Raw genomic sequence first — 14,650 nt, 5'->3', positions numbered from 1 at the left:
AAGTCCTGGTCTCACACACAGGCTTTTGGAAAATAGCAAAGAAAGAAACCATTTCAAAACCATTTTACAGGGCAGCAGATCCCAACACCAGAACCTGACATCATGAGAAAGGAAATTATAGGCCGATATCCCTCATGGGCACAGATGGAAACAATTCTTAATAAAATACTGGAGATCAGAACGGTAATACATGGAAAGGTTAAGACATTGTGAGTGAGGGATTAGGCCTCGAGCAGTGTGTGTTTAACATTCAAAGAGCAATGGGTGCAAGTCAGCATGGAACACAGCAAAGGGGAGGCCCCGCAGGCAACATCTCAGAGACACAGAGAAACCCACAACCACATGCACAGGAAATCTGAAGCCATCTGCAAAGCCAGATTCTAGAACAAACATGCAGATGAAAGGTCAATGGGACATTTTAAATTATATCCAATGGAATTAATTATACTAGATGAAGATGAAGAAATTAAGTGCTGATAAGATAGTATCGAACATAAAGAATGCTTAGGAACAGTTTTAACAGAGGGTGCCATGCTCACCGAGTACTGTGTTGCCTAGCAAGTAATAAGAGGGAGGTTGCTTGCAGGTCGGAAGGTTCGGTGTTATCCCCTGTGGGCTTGGCACAGCTCCTACCAGAGCCCAGCTTGCTTCTTACAGAAGACACAGGTTCAGCCCAACAATTCTATGCAAGCCCAAAGAATCTTTTTTTAAAAAAGATTTATTTATTTATTTTATGTATATGTATACACTGTAGCTGTCTTCAGACACACCAGAAGAGGGCATTGGACCCCTTTACAGATGGTTGGTTGTGAGGCACCATGTGGTTGCTGGGAATTGAACTCAGGACCTCTGGAAGAGCAGTTAGTGCTGAGCCATCTCTCCAGCCCAAGCCCAAAGGATCTTAAGGAATCAGGACATTCCACAAAAGAAAACTGGACAAGCTGTTTGATTTCAAACTTAACCCAAAGGTCTGAGAGCTTGGGGAACGTGGCTTTGGTGTGAGGACAGGTAATTCAGAGTCGAACAGAGGTCCTGTGTGTACATCCGTATTTATGACCAGTGATTTGTTCCAAGAAAAGAGTCAAAGCAGGATCAGCAGGATGGCTTGGTGAGTGCCAGTGTTGGCCGCTAGGCCTGTCGACCTATTAGATTCCAGGACCCACAAGTTGAAGGCAAGAAGTGATGCCTACAGTAGTCCTTTGATCTCAAATGCATATACATGCATGCTTGCTCTCTCTCTCTCTCTCTGTGTCTCTCTCTCTCACACACACACACAACACACAAATAAATAAATAAATTTAATTAAAAAAAAAAGTCAAAGTCGGGGCTGCAGAGATGTCTCAGCAGTTAAGAATACTTGCAAAGAACCCCCTTCAGTTCCTAGCACACACACATTGTGGCCCCAAGTCACAGAGTAGCCAACATCCTCTTCTGGCCTCTGTTGGCACCAGGCATGCACATGGTAAACAGACATAAATGCAGACAACACATTCATACACATAAAATGAAATTTAAAAATAAATTAAAAAAATTGTAAATAGTCACAATGATTCATGGAAGGGCAGCCCAGGACAGGAGACCCTCGTACAGCTCACAGTTAACTTTAAGCCCTACGTGAGAGTTTGCTCAAGGGGGCAGGTGTGAAACTCAAGCCATCAAACTCAGAAAATAATCATGGAAATTCCCCAGTGTGAGCGAAAGGCCAGGACATAGAAGCAATCCCTATACAAAAACCACAGTAAATGAAAATTCGAGTCCCAGGCCTGAGGTCACGTCCTCAACCCAACCGTGGGACACTAAGCATGAAGACCATGAAACAAACCTTGCTTAGTGAAAGCATGTGACCACCAAGAAACTACAAACAAGGTCCAGGACTCTAAGGAGGCATTTTCCAGAGAAACTATAAATTGGCAACAGGCACAGGAATGCAGGGAAGGGATGTGCCCAGTGCAGAGCCACCCCATGGGAAGAGGCTAGCCAGTCTGGGGTGGGGGTGGAGTGGGGGCGGGGCAGAGGGTGAGATGCAGGCAGGGCAGAGAGTTGGGGAGAGGTAGAGGGTAGGGGTGAGGCAGGGGGTGAGGAGGGTTGGGGTAGGGGTGTGGTGGGTTGGGGTGTGGCAGGTTGTAGCAGGGTATGGTAGGGTGGGGCAGGGTTGTGGTGGGGTGGGTGGGGTGAGGTGGGGTGTGGGGGAAAGTATATGCGACACCCCAGGAGCCATTGGTGCAGGTCTGTGTGTGGTCCAACCCTGACACAGCTACAGCCTTCCACAAGAGGATGGCCAGCAAACTGTGGCCCATGAGTACAGAAGAACACAAACCACAGACCATAATGGAGAGGACAAAAGGACAAGCTGTGGCCTCTGAAGACCTCCTACAGACCAACGACTAAAGACACGTGGTCTCTCTGAAAACAGACAAAACACCTAAATAGACATTTCACAGAGAACACACGTTAGGGATTGATAAACACACTGAAGGGTGTGTGTGCTGAGGGCCGAGGGATAGAGAGCTCACCTCCTGTGCCTAAGCCCCCAGTTTGTTCCTGGTACACATACAAAAAAATATCAATACATTAAAATGAAATTTTAAAAGATTGTCTTAGAGTTTCTGTTTCCTTTTGTTTTCTGGTTGGTATGATTTAATAACCTGACAAAAGCAACTTAAGGGAGAAAAGGTTTCTTCAGTGCTCAATTCCAGGTTACAGTCCACAATTTCAGAGAAGTCAAGGCAGGATCTAGTGCTCAGCTTGCTGCCTCCACTCTTATGCATACAGTCGAAGATGCTCCTGTGCAGGGAATGGTGCCGCCCACAGTGGATGTGCTTCCCACACCAACTAACATACCCGAGACAGTCCCCACAGGCCTGCACACTCCAACCTGATGTAAACAGCCCCACGTTGTGGCTCCTTTCTCAGATGGCTCTCGGTTGTGTCAAGGTAACAGAAGTCACCATCACAAAGGTGTTCAGCACCCTACATCCCAAGAGAACATAGGTTGGACCACAATGAGAAAACTACTCTGCAAGTGAGACGGACCAATGAAGAAGACAACAGCAGATGCTGTTGTGAATGTGGGAGGGGTGGCAGTGCTTACACACTTCTGTGGGAGTGTGCGGAGAAGTGAGGTGGGGGGGGTGTTCCTGGAAGAGCTAAATACAGTCTACATCTACACTGGGACCTGGATCTTACCCCTGGATACTTCCCAGGACAGATGGAAACACATGTCTATACAGTCTACATGAGGACTTGGAAAAGGACAGTAGGCACATGCTTGTTACTGGTGGCACAGAGCTGGGAACAGCCCAGGGCTCCGCTAGAGCAGGCAACCCATGAGGTCTGTTCATAGCATAGAACAAAAGCACTGTTGGTCTCTGTATGTGTATACTGACGTATGGCAGACACCGTCCGGAAGCATTTCAAATTTATACTAGTGTAACTTTAATTTTCTCAAAACCTATTTTTAATGATGGTTCTTAATTGCTTTAACCTCCCTTCTAGCCCACCACCCACTAGAGGGAGTGGAAAAGAAAGGATATGGGGGAAGTGGACCTGTTTAGAAATGGTTCTTTGGAGCAAATCTCATCTGTGTTGCAGGAAGTCAGCAGTTCAGTTCACAGGTCAGCAGCAGCAGCTTGGTCCACTTGCAAACAGTTCGTGGATACACCAGCAGTCCAGTTCTGCAGAGTCGGGTTAGTAGCAGGGACAGCCAGGCAGGAGGGACTCAGACCAGCAGGGACTTCAGGAGCTAGGCCTCTCTCGGCTCGAAGATGCTTCCTGTGTTCACCTGTGTCTGCTTCAGTGAAACTTTCTTTCAAATGTTTGCCCCAGCAAAGCACCATCCAACACAGCTGACTTTCCCCAAAAAGACTCTTCATAGCAGAAGACAAGACGAATGAGGAAACCTAGGGGCTCCATTAGTTCTCACTTCTGGGACCAAATACTTAATAAAAGCAACTCAAGGACGGGTTTGTTTGGGCTCACAGTTTGCTGTGGGAGTCAGTTTTGTGACAGGAGCATGGAGTAGCTGCTCACACACACCCGCAGTGGAGAAGCAGAGAGGGGAGGATGCTGGTGCTCAGGGAGGACGCTAGTGCTCCGCTGGCTTGTGCTCCGCAGGCTGGTGCTCTGCTGGCTGGTGCTCCGCTGGCTTGTGCTCCGCAGGCTGGTGCTCCGCAGGGTGGTGCTCCGCAGGGTGGTGCTCCGCAGGGTGGTGCTCCACAGGCTGGTGCTCCGCTGGCTGGTGCTCCGCTGGCTGGTGCTCCGCTGGCTGGTGCTCCACAGGCTGGTGCTCCGCTGGCTGGTGCTCCACAGGCCGGTGCTGCGCTGGCTGGTGCTCCGTAGGCTGGTGCTCCACAGGCTGGTGCTCCACAGGCTGGTGCTCCGTAGGCTGGTGCTCTGCAGGCTGGTGCTCTGCAGGCTGGTGCTGCGCTGGCTGGTGCTGCGCTGGCTAGTGCTCCACAGGTTGGTGCTCCGCTGTCTGGTGCCCCGCTGGCTGGTGCTCCACAGGTTGATGCTTTGCTGGCTGGTACTCTGCTGGCTGGTGCTCCGCTGGCTGGTGCTCCACAGGTTGGTGCTCCGCTGGCTGGTGCTCCGCTGGCTTTCTTCTTGTTTAGTCCAGGACGTCAGCCCATGGGATGCTGCTGATAGGGTGACTCTTCCCACTCCTATTAACCCTTAGAAACTCCCTCATGGATGTGACCAGAGGTGTCTCCTAGGTGATTCCAACTCATAGCTGATTGGTGACAATGAACCAACATGTGTGCTGTGCTCACGAGTGGCAGCTGGAGCAGTAAGCATGATGTCAGACACCCACCTGCCACAGCGCAACAGATCTCAGACGCCGCATAAAAGACAGCCATCGCAGAAGAGGCCCAACTGACTCAGGCTGTACGCAGGCTTAGGCCAGGATGGGTCTGGATGTGCATGGAAGGTTTCTGCTCTTTCATGTGGCTACACACCACACACACACACACACACACACACACACACACACACACACACACACACACACTCACTTTTCACTGAGGGCCGAGGAGACAGCTTAGTTGTTAAAGTGCTAAACAATCGTGAGCTAGCTGTCTTATGGGTGCTGGGACTTGAACCTGGTGCAGCCAGTGCTTTTAACCACTGAGTCACATATCCAGCCCTGTGTGGTTTTTCTCTGCAAATTATAATATTTCTAAAAAAGGTATATGAGATTTGCAGAAAAGTGGATGGACTTAGAAAGTAAAGTATTAAGTAAGGAGACCTGAAAGAAAGGAACAAAGGAAGGAAGAAAGAATAAAAGAAAGAGAGAAAGAGAAAGAGAGAAAGAAAGCCCCCATTGTCCTTCATTTGGGTGTCCTAGCCACAGTGTAAGCAAGTGTGAATTGGAGGAAAGCCTAACACTTAGGAAGGAGATCCACAGAGAGTGACATCAGGTGACGAGGGTGGAGAGCACAGGTGAAGGGCAAAGGAGTCATGAAAGAGAACACAAAGGCCACTTTCTTCTAGTAGTTGGTTTGGGGTTTGTCTGGTTTCCTCACAGATTTGTGGTTGAGGTTTTCTGTGCATTAAAGTAGCAAGGACAGTCTCTGCATCCCAAAAGACCCAGCTTGTGCCCTTCCTCCAAGGCTGTGGTAGTTGGGCTTCCTCTTCAGCTCCTCTGGCCGTTGGTGCAACAAAGTGACCAGTTCCTAAACATACCTGTTGCATTAACATGCTTAGAGAAGACAGTGTGTTTCTGTTATGGTTGATTTGGGGGATGGGGTTTTGTAATCTGAAATTTTTTCCTTTTTTGTTCTATTTAAAACAATATCAAATCCTTCTGTTATAGTTATTTTATATGTAAACTGTATTGCCATCTATAAATACTTTTAAAAAATCTCTCATAATACATTCTGATGTCAGCTTCCAGTTAAAGTACTGTTTTTAAAATACTTATTTATTTTTTTTTACATAAAAAGTTTACTTTTTCTGTTGTTGTGGATGTGGAGAAACACCTGTTTATCAGAGACAATAGGATCAGGAATGTGAGACCAGCCTGGGTTACATGAAAGAGATCTGTCTCAAAAACACAAAAAAGGGTTTCCTTTTTATGAATGACCTATAGGGATGACTAAGCCACTATAGTACTTATTACTGTTGAGGACCTGGTTCAGTTCCCAGTTTCCACAACAGCTCACAACCGCCAATAACTCCAGTTCCTGGGGATCCAGCACCCTCTTCTGGCCTTCATGAGAACTGCACCCACGTGTGCTCTCATACATTTAAAGGAAGAATGCTTAGTGTATTGGTGCATGTCTTTAATCCCAGCACTTTTTCTCAGCTGCTTGTCACCTTGATTTTGAGACAGGGTCTCTCATTGAATCTGGAGTTCACTGGCTAGGCTGGCCAGCCACAGGGGATTGGCCTGTCTGTGCTCCCAGTGCTAGGATAAAAATGCACCCTGCCACAGCCAGTGTCTCCATGGGTGTTAGGATCTGAGTGTGGGTCCTCATGCTGGCGAGCGGAGGCAAGCATGCTGCCCACTGAACTATGTCCCCACTTAGCCTTAAGCACCACTGTGCTCACACTTGTTATAAAGCATGTCTGCCTTTGTTCTGGGTCACCAAATGCGCATACCCATGCTGGTACATCCTTCAAAACTTCACTTAATGCCATGCAATATACTCTGGCTATCCACATGGCTAGCACAGTCCGGGTAACAATTTGCCCCCTCTAGGTAGTGACACCAGTCATTTTATTTTTGGAAGATCATTCCAAACACTATCATGTTGGCTGTCTTTATATGCAGGCTTCTGACTTGGAAGAAGATTCCCAGGATTTGGTGCATCTAAGGATGTGGACATTTTTCCTTTGTGTGAAATGGACTGCTATATTGCTCTGTGAAAGGATGGCAGGCACACAGGCACACACACACACACACACACACACACACACACACACACACAACCAGTGTGCTGGGATGACAATCTTCTTCACCACATCTTGAGCATGTGTGTGTGTGTGTCCCCCAGATGTTGGGATTACAATGTCATACACTGCATCTGGAGGGGGAGGGGAGAACCTCTCCAGTGCTGGGATTATAATCTCCTGCACTGCATCTGGTATATGTGTGTGTGTGTCTGTGCACTGCATCTGGTGTGTGTGTGTGTGTGTGTGTGTGTGTGTGTGTGTGTGTGAGTGTGTGTGTGTGTGTGTGTGTGTGTGTTACTAGGGATGGAACCCAGAGTCTCTCCTAGTTTAGGTGGGATTTCTACTACTGAGCCTCCTCCCAGACTTTCAGTGGGAAATTCTAGGCAAAGACTCTACCACCAAGGGCAACCCAAGCTCTTCACTGGGGGGAACAGGTTCTCTTAACTGCTGTGCCATCTCTCTCACCCCCAGACCTTGAACTTCCAATCCTTCTCCCTGAGCTTTAGTTACTGGATGGCAGACCTGCGTCACCTGGTGTGGGACATACTCAGCTGCCTGCCTGATGCAGCCGTCCCTGAAGCTGGTCATAGTCTGGAGATTTCTTTCAGTTACTTGAACTGAAAAATATGCACTCTCCCTGACCTACAACAGTGAGCACTGGGGTCCTGCTGCTTACAGTGTGATATGAGGAGCTGTTGTTATAGAACACACACAGAAGTGCGTGCGTACGTGTGCACGTGCGCGCGTGCACACACACACAGAGTGCACACACATAGAAGCACACACACGGATGCACTTGTACATGCACTCACACACACATGCATGCACTTGCACGCACACACACTTATCTACCCCTGTTGCACACTGCCCTGTTTCCCAGCTCTGGGTATCGGTTGTGGGTGACTGTAGAGACTGTACATACATGGTTTAGAGGACCCTGCTCCATGAAATGGAGAAAGCAGAAAGTATTTTATGATTTACTTCTTTATTTAAGGTCAGTTAGTTAGTGACAGGGGATCACTATGTAGTCTAGACTGGCCTCTGATGTAGGCTCTCCCTGCCTCTGCCTCCTAAGTGCTGGGATGGTAGGTGTGTATCATGCCCCCAGCTCAACCAAGTGTTTCTACTTCATCTCCTGACCCTGAGTAGTCACACATGCCCTGGGGGGAAACCTGAGCAGTCATGCTAACAACACTGTTGCTCAAATTGTTGGCAGGAAACCCCCAAGTGCCCAGATGTCCAGCAAAAGAAAATGGAAAAACAAAAGCAAACTCAAGGGATTTCTGGGATACCATTGTCACTTTTGCAAGATGGAACAGAGATCTTTAAATACATCCGGATGCATTTCTAAGACAAAGTGTAAAGTTAAAAACCCAAGTTGCAAAACAGTGTGTACAGTATGTCTGTGTTCACATTAAACATTCATAAACTGGCCCAAACAATGGATATGGATATGTATCACATAACACATGAGGACAATCCATTATTACTTGGGCACATTCTGCAATATGTGTGTGTGTGTGTGTGTGTGTGTGTGTGTGTGTGTATGGTTTAGAGATACAATTTAGAGACTAATGGTTAGAAAAATATGCTTGCAGTCACTTAACAAAGCCTAGATCCAACCAGTACCTCTACAAGCCTTTTGAAGAATGGAGGGCTTTTTGAGGTAGGGTCTTTCATGGAACCCTCTTGATAGCTAACTTTACCCAAGTATCCCCTCTCTGTGTCTCCTGAATCTGGGATTCCAGGCAGTCTTTAAGCCTTCTTAGCTTTTTTGTGGTTTCTGAAGATCCAAAGTCTGATCCTCACATTTGCACAGCAATTCCTTTTTCTCTATTGTTGCAACGGGCTCTGCTCTACCTGGCTTGAGACAAAAGACTTAACAATGCCTGAATAGATACTATGTTGCTCTGCTCTGCCCTGCCTGGCTTGGCCTTTTCAAAGGCTGGGATTAAAGGCGTATGCCACCACTGCTCGGCTCAAACTGCCGTTCCAGTCTTCTTCGGGTCAGGGTCTAGGGAGAGAGACACGCAAGGAATGGAGACAAGACAGAGGTTCTGATCAAGTGTCTTTTATTGAAGGGAAATCTGGGGTATTTATACACTTTTGCCACGCCCCTTGTAGGCGCTTGGATATGACGTAAGCCTTGGAGGCGTGGCTAGCATGTGGATAGCTGCTTTCTAGCCGCTTTCTGCTAAAAGTCTGCTCCCAACACTCTATGTGCCCAGTTTCAAGGCCACAAGCAACCATCAGCTGACTTCTAGTTCCCTTTGTCCTGAGGGTATAGCCATTGCTGCCTCAGTTGAATGTGAACTCTGCCTTGGGTGGGTACAAGTCCCAGGGCTTTACCTCCTGTTCTCTAAGATGCAGTTGAAAATAAAAGTCCAGATGGCCAAGTATTGTATAATGTCTACAGGGTAGATCTACTCTGATTCCTTCTTAGTTACATGGTACATCCTGTGAGACCTTTGGCACTCTTACAGTAAAGGGAAACCTTGCCTGGCATTTTTTTTTTTTTTTAATTTTTGAAACAGTTGATTTTTTTTACTGGGTATTATATTTACATTTCAGATTTTAATCCCCTTGCCCCACTTTCCCCCACCACCCAGAAACCTCCTATCCCCCTCTTCATGCTTCTATGAGGCTGTGCCCCCACCTACCCCCCAACTCCCACCTCCCCACCCTCACATTCCCCCCTACTCGGTGTTTGTCCTTCATGGGACCAAGAATCTCTTCTCCCACCTATGCCCGACAAGGTCATCCTCCCCTACATATACAGCTGGAGTCATGGGTCCCTCCCTATGTGCTCCCAGACTGGTGGTTTAGACCCTGGGGTGCTCTGGTTGGTTGGTATTGTTGCTCTCCTCGTGGGGTCACAAACCCTTTCTGCTCCTTCAGTCTTCTCTCTAACCTCTCCATTGGGAAACCCTTGATCAGATCAGTGGTTAGCTGTGAGCGTCGTCCTCTGAATGTGTCAGTCTCTGGCAGACTTCTAAGGAGACAGCTATATCATGTTCTTGACAGCATGCACTTCCAGCCGTCCACATCAGTGTCTAGCTTAGGTGACTGTACATGGGATGGATACCCAGGTGGAATGGTCTCCTGATGGCCCCTCCTTCAGTTTCTGTCCCACGTTTTGTTTCCATATTTGCTCCCTTGAGTATTTTTGTTACTCCTTCTCTTACCTGGCATTTTTCATTACTGAGCAGCGACACTGGTCTGAATCACCCAGCCAATCATTATCAGCAACTTCAGTTACTCCCTCCTCTCAGCCCTGCTTCATTTTTCTTGACCCACTCTAGTTGACATTCTATGCTCAACTGTCCCCAGCAGGGTTGAAAGTGTCATGGCCACACCAGTTTTATTTCCTGCTCTCTCCGAAGTCCCCAGAATGTCTGACACATGTCATTGTACATAGTCAATGTTTGTTGAATAAATCAACAAGAAAACACCCCTTCCCCCCATGCTTCTGCACATCATGTGTGGGCCAGAGGGAAAAACCAGGGGATCAGAAATACTGTCACAAATCTAGAAGCTGGGTGGAGAGCTTTCACATCGAAACTGCAAATTAAGGTGACAACTTACCAAAGTGACTCAGAGAAGAGTCTCAGGTTTCCCTGGTTCTTGGTACATCTAGGGGTCTGCCATCAGGCTGAGAGGTGGGTCTTGTTGGGACCCCCACTTTGTTCACTGCTCCACTGTCTTTGCTTCTGCCACTGTGGCCTCCGTTTTTATCACCACCTTCTCTATCCCTGTCCTCCACAGCGTTATCACCTCTGGCCTGTCTTCCCTGTCTCCATGACTGCCACCGTCTCCTCTATATCTGGTCCTTTATCTCTTTCCCCTTTATCACTGTCTCCTTGGTCTTAGTCTGTTGTCAGTCTCTCTGTGTGACACTGTGCTGTTTATGGTATACGTGCTCTCTCTGACACTATTTTTAGAGCTGTTACTCTCAGTCTTGGCCTGGGAACCTTTGTCTCAGCTGCCTCGGGTCTGGTGCTAAGAGATCCTGTTTCTGTTTCTGCTTCCCCTAACTCCCTGTTCCTGTCAATACCATGTCCGACTCTATCCTTTCTCTTCTTCTCTGTCCTGACCCTGTCCTCAGACCCTGCCTCAGTGCCCTCCATCTGTCTATGGCCCATCCCTCTACCTCTGTCCCTTCCACCTTCCTAACAAACCCCTTTGACCTTTCTCAGCACAACCACCATCTCCTGGCCTCTGGGGTTTCCTGGATGCTAACATTGCCTCCCTGTCACCTCCTGCTTCTCCCTGGCTGCGGTTTAGGCCTTGGGTTCCTGTGAGCTGTGCGTGTGGGAGGTCTGTGACCCTGAATAGCTTTCTCTCTCAGCCTGTATCTTGTGGTCTCTCTGTGCTCCTGTCCCTCAAAGGGACTTTTACAAGGCCATCTGCTTTCCTGAGCCCTTTCTTAGAGTGCCACCAATCAGTCTGGCATGGTCTGGCTGTCCCTATCTGGCCCCTCACCTCACTCCTCATCTCACACACTTTCCCGCCTTTTGTCTCCAACAAGCGCATGAGAGCATGGGCACATGCACAACAACTTCTGTTTTCTGAGGGGAGGGGGAAGCTCGCGTGTTTCTGCAAGCTGGCCTGGCAACTACTGACGTCACGGAGACGGGCCCCTCTTATTGGCTTCCTTATACTCGGGCGGTGGCTAAGCGTTGCCAAGCGCCAGGCGCTAGCAGAGAACCCTAGAAACTCGCGTTGTCATGGCAACTCCGCTTTCACGCGACTCCTTTGCCATTTCCGCTAATTTGATTGGGCAACTCTTGCCTTCATGCCTGTTTCTGATTGGATGTCAAAGAATTTGGCTGCTTCCTTTCAGTACTTTTCCTCTCTGCTCTAGGGAGCAGGGCAGTGTGACTTAGAATCTCCAAGGGAGTGTGAGGAGCGTCGGCCATGACACCGGAATTCGGCCTGAGTCACCTGACCGGGCTGGCTTTCGTACACGCAAGTTCTCTTGCCTCCGGTTAGAGGACACCAAGGAACTCCTGGCTCTTAAAACCTTGGTTACTGATGGCATCATCAGAGATCCGCTGGCGATTGGCGCCCTCTCTTCTGGCTAGCACCCAGAGGCTTTGCCAAAGGACTATAACGGGAAAGAAGAAACCCGTGTGTCCAGGAAGTCAGGAGCCTGTTCTCAAGTCCTTAAACATGCAAAAGATGTCATTATTATTATTATTATTATTATTATTATTATTATTATTATTATTATTATCTTTTCTAACCATGTGACTAAATGTGCTCAGAGGAGACACCTCAGCTAGGTCTAGACACCTGTCTTTGTTTTGCCTAACAGTTGTTATCTATGATTTTCTTTTCTATTAATGGATTTTTAAAAAATTACCAATGGTAAGCTTTTAGAAAAAAAATCTAGTGAAAGTACAGAGAGTTTCATTCGCATCTCAACACCTCCCCCCAACTTCCGTTATTATTAATACCCTCACAGCAATATGAGACATTTGTTTCAACGGGTGAGACCACATTAACACAGTGTGTTGGGTGATCTCAGCCAAGTTGACAGGATCTAGAATCACCAAGGAAGGAAGACTCTAGCCATGCCCGTGAAGGATTATCTAGGTTAGGTGACCCCTGGCTTTACCCTGGAGGAATTATCCAGATTGGGTTCTCTGAGGAGAGAAGAGCCTACCTAACCGTGGGCGGTGCTAGCCCTTGAGCCGGGGTCCTAGTTTGAATAGAAAGCAGCTGAACAGCAGTCATTCATGTCTCTCTGCTTCCTGACTGTGGATGCAAAAACATGACTCACTGTTTCAAGCTGCCACCGCCATGGCTTCCCTGCCAGGATCTGTGGTATCCCCAAAATGCGACAATGGACCCTTCCTTCCTTAAACTGCTTTGGTTCCCAGTTTTGTCCCAGCAGTATAAAGAGTAGCTGATCCATTTTTTTGTTGTCGTCCCTACCCTGGTCATCATGAATAGAGCTGTTACAAACGTTCTAACAGGTTTTTACCTCTTCTGGACTAATGCCTAGAGGCAGGACTGAGGCTCAGTGCACTTAGTTCTTGTGAGAAAAAGGTCAATGTATCTTCAAAAACAGCATTGGGACTTGGCGTTCCTACCCACCACCAAGGAGCATTTGTGGCACTTCCTGTCCTCACCAGCATTTGGTGATATTGATGTCAGATTGGTGTACAGATTTGGGACTAGGATGGTTTGAATGAGAATGGCCCCATTGGCGCATTTATTTGCATGCTTTGTCCCCAGTTGATAAACTATTTGGGAAAGATTAGGAGGTGTGGCCTTGTTGGAGGAAGTGTGTCACTGAGTTTGGCCGTTGAGGCCTCCCCCCATCCCCTTCCTGTTGTCTATGGATGGAAAGCTCTTGGCTAATGTTCCAGCACCATGTCTGTCTGCCACCATGATGCTAATGAACTAGCCCTCAAGAAAAAAATCTTTTTTTGCAAGCCTCCAATTAAATGCTTTCTTTCCTTTAATTTGCAATTTTCTGACAACATACAATATTGAACATATTTCTATGTGCTTAATATGTTCGACATTTTGTGTATGTGTTTTCATGCCACTGCACACACGTGGAGGACAGAGCTTAATACTGGGTGTCTTCCTCAATTCTACCCTGTTTTGTTTTGTTTTTGAGACAGGGAATCTCTACATAGCCCTGGTTGGCCTTGAACTCACTTCTGCCACCGGATTGCTGGAACTAAAGGTATGTACCACCACAGCTGGCTTTCTACCTTGTTGTTTGTTTGTTTTCGACATGGTTTCTTTCTGAATCTGGAGCCTGACATTTCAGCTACACTGGCTTGTGAGGTCTCTTGCTTCTCCTGCCCCTGCCCTGTGAGGTTGCAGGTGCACTCGCCTGCACTCAGGCTGCATCTGAGCTCTAGTTCTTACACTTGAGAAGTACATGCTTCATGCCCTAAGCTGTTTCCCCACCACAGTGATGTGTGATATTGATTGTCAGCAAGATTGGACCTAGACACACCTAGGAAATTCATAATGTAAAATGCCCCTTTGGGTGACTGTGAGGATGTCTACAGAAAAGACAAACCTGAAAGTGAATCTCCACCCACTGTGTGAGTGTCGCTGTCTCTGTGAGCTGTGGGTCTGGATGTGGCGTCGTACACATCATAGGTGCGCAGCATTCACTCTGCGCTCCTGGCTTCTCAAGACTGACTGGGACCTTTGTAACCACGAACCCACACAAACCTCCCTTCCCTTGTTTGATCATGACTTTTGTCATTGGCAGCCAAACTATCTGTGTATCATCTTTAGTAAGGGTTGAGACCTTTCCTTCATTTGTGAATTGAATTATCTAAGTTTTTTTAGTTGTCTTTTGTGTCTGGTCTCACTTAGCCCAAGCTGACTTTGGAGATGCTATGTAGCTGAGGTTGCCCTTGCCCTCTTGTTCCTCTGGTCTCTATCACATGACTGCTAGGGCAACAGGTATGGGCCACTAGGGCTGGCTGGGTTGCCTTGCTCTTTCTTACTGCTGAGGTTTCAGAGTTTTGTGTATATTTGGGGCAGCAATCCTTTACTTGCTGTGTTTTGCAAAGATTTCTTCACGATCTGCAACTCTCCAATTTGTTTTTTTAAAATTGCACTTATGTGTGTGCTCATTGCTTGGTGTGAACGTGCCATCACATGTGTGCAGGTCAGAGGACAAGTTGTGAAACTTGGTTCTCTCTTCCCACTATGTGGGTCAAACTCACGTTGTCAAGCTTGGCAGCAAGAGCCTCTACTGAGCCCTGTTTTAATT

This window comes from Arvicanthis niloticus, chromosome 1 (assembly GCF_011762505.2).
Source record: "Arvicanthis niloticus isolate mArvNil1 chromosome 1, mArvNil1.pat.X, whole genome shotgun sequence".
Taxonomy (NCBI): Eukaryota; Metazoa; Chordata; class Mammalia; order Rodentia; family Muridae; genus Arvicanthis; species Arvicanthis niloticus.
Note: the sequence above shows the minus strand (reverse complement) of the source record.